Source organism: Triticum aestivum, chromosome 4B, assembly GCF_018294505.1.
Source record: "Triticum aestivum cultivar Chinese Spring chromosome 4B, IWGSC CS RefSeq v2.1, whole genome shotgun sequence".
NCBI classification, from domain to species: domain Eukaryota; kingdom Viridiplantae; phylum Streptophyta; class Magnoliopsida; order Poales; family Poaceae; genus Triticum; species Triticum aestivum.
Genome location: NC_057804.1, coordinates 665,268,486 through 665,271,206, shown reverse-complemented (window position 1 = coordinate 665,271,206; position 2,721 = coordinate 665,268,486).

Below are 2,721 nucleotides of genomic sequence, written 5' to 3'. Positions count from 1 at the left end.
AAAATAAGTGGAGCTCTTTGCCCAAAACTCTTAGGTGGTCTTGGCCTTCAGGATATGAACAAATTAAGTGGAGCTCTTTGCCTACGTAGGTTGTGGCTAAGATGGACACCCTTGCATTTGCCTAACCTGGGCTGCTGGATCCATGTGATACGATGACTTCGCCGTGTTTGCAACAACATCAAGGGTGACCACTGGCAAATGGTAAAACAACCTGTTTTGGAAGGATTCATGGCTAAATGGATTGGCAACGAGAAATGTAGCCCTGCCCTTTTCATTGATTATGCTCGTACGAGCAGAATGGTGGCTGATGCGCTGAAACGTGATAGTTGGGTTCACAATCTGGAACGCGTCTGGACGGACGACATGATGGAAGAGCTGCTTACTTTTGCAAATCTTCTTCAGCACATCACCCTAGCTCCAGCGGTGAATGATCAAATTATTTGGAAGCTTACGGCTGATAGGGCTTATTCTGCAAGTTCAACATATACCACTTCCAGTTTGAGGCAATTACTAGATCAAAGCTATACAACTCTGTTTGGAAAGTTTGGATGCCTGCCAAATGCAAGATCTTCCTCTGGATGGCTATGGAACGAAAGATCCTTACGGCGGAATGCGACTGTTAAAAGGTATTGAAAATAACTATTTTTGCCCTCTATGCATGTGCCCTCTGAATGCAAATGGTCAAAGCAGATTTGGGAAACCTTCTCCAACACGGCTAGTCTGCCATCGTTCTCCCCAGAAGTCTGGAACATTGAGGCCTCTATATCTGAATGGTTTAACGATTTAGGTGACAGAACAGAGATGTCAAGCTGTAAAGGTGCAAGGGGGTTGGCGAACTAAACTGTTAGAAAACCTTGTTTGAACAAAATAGAAGGATTTTCCACCTAAAGGGACTCCCGGCGCCGGCTTTGATCGTAAGGATCAGAGATGATGTAGTAGCATGGAAACTTGCAGTTTGTTCCATTCCCTTCGACCCAGGTTGAGCTGGACTAGTGTGTCGCTGGCCATAGTGGAAGCTTTGAGCAAGGCTTGCTCCTGGTGTATTTTTCTTGTGCCCTTCTTTTTGGTTCTTTTGGTTCAGGTTAACACTTGTACCAGGCGATCGGCCTCTCTTCTTCTTCAATGGAATTATTACAGCAGCTCTCCGGCAGTCTTTCGAAAAAAAACAGAAGCAAACAACAGTTGATTGTGCCTGAGCCGTTGACGAATCAGCCTGGCACAGAACAGTGCCTGAGCCGTTCTCGAATTAGGTGTTCCGTCTCTCCCTTACATCTGTTGCTGCATTTAATGCGCCCACAGGACTGGCTTGATTTTCCGTCCATGCATGTGCTATACAGAGTAAAATACAATACTGCTTCACCCATCCCAATGCTAGCTGACGGTGGGGATTTCGGGATCAGCTGAGCCCGAGCTCAGAAACGGATATCCCATACTTTTGTCACTTTTCTAACATTATACGGAAAGGATTGTCTTCTCTTATTTAAGACTTGATCTATTAGCACAATGTGTCTCACCATGTTTTTAGGAATAGTTAGTTATTGAAGATAAGGCTAAGAGATAACCGAATGTAGACATTTTTATGTCATCTCTAAATTACATGCAAGGTTTAAGATAAGACCATTTAATCAACCATTGTACATGCCCTTACAGAGTGGGCCCACCCCACAGCTCATTCACCTGGATGAACCAGGAGCCTGCCCATCAAGGGAGCATTACAAAGTGGGTCCGCCCCCAGCTCATTCACCTCGGTTAACAGGGAGCTTGCCTATCAAGGGAGCTTAGAGTTTTAGAAAATTCGTTGTGGATACCATCATTTAGAGCTATGGAATATATTTGGATTCGAGATTATGTGGTTTGGTAGATTCATGTATAACGCTATTTGTAGCATTTTGCAAAAATAATAGTTGTGAGAAACTCTCCAGGCTAGGGTGCATTTTGTGCACCACACAAATATCGATGCATAAAATTGATCCTCGAAAAAATAAGGCCAACCTTCATCTCACTCGTGTGTTCCTTCAAATAATGTAAATATTTTCTTGCCACACTGCGGATCCAAAGCATGCATACAAAATATATTACATATAATAATAAATACCACACTGTGGATTTTAGGAATAATTTACTATCCCATGATAGAAATCCACAAATTATTTTAAATACAACAACACCAATGACAACAACCTCACGACGTAGTTCTTGTCAGATCTACCCATGCGGGGTATATATGCAACATCAACGCACCTTTAATCATATTACTGGGCAGCAATACCATTTGCATTAACCTGTAGAAATTGAAGAAAACCAATAGTAAGGTTAGCATAACTACTGCACCCTCATCTCCAAAATGTTAACATCTCTTAAAAAATTTAAGGACCAATCATGTGCTACTTTATCCATTACCGATTTGTATGAAAGGTAAGTAATTAACTATAAAATAACTATAGTTTTGTGTCCCTTTTACCATTACCACTTACTATATTGCTGCTTTGGTTATTAATTATCTACAAAATCTAACAATACCATTCGTGCCTAATGAACAATACCATTTTTGGTAGTTAATTGTTTGCCAGATAGATTATTGTCATCTTAATTATGCAGAGTTTTCTTATCGTATCTTCAACTTACCGCAGGCGGGGTATAGAATGCACGAATATCAAGTTGTCTATAGTTCTCAAGGGCCGTCGCCCTTAACAGAGTATGTTTAATGGTGCCATCTGCCCT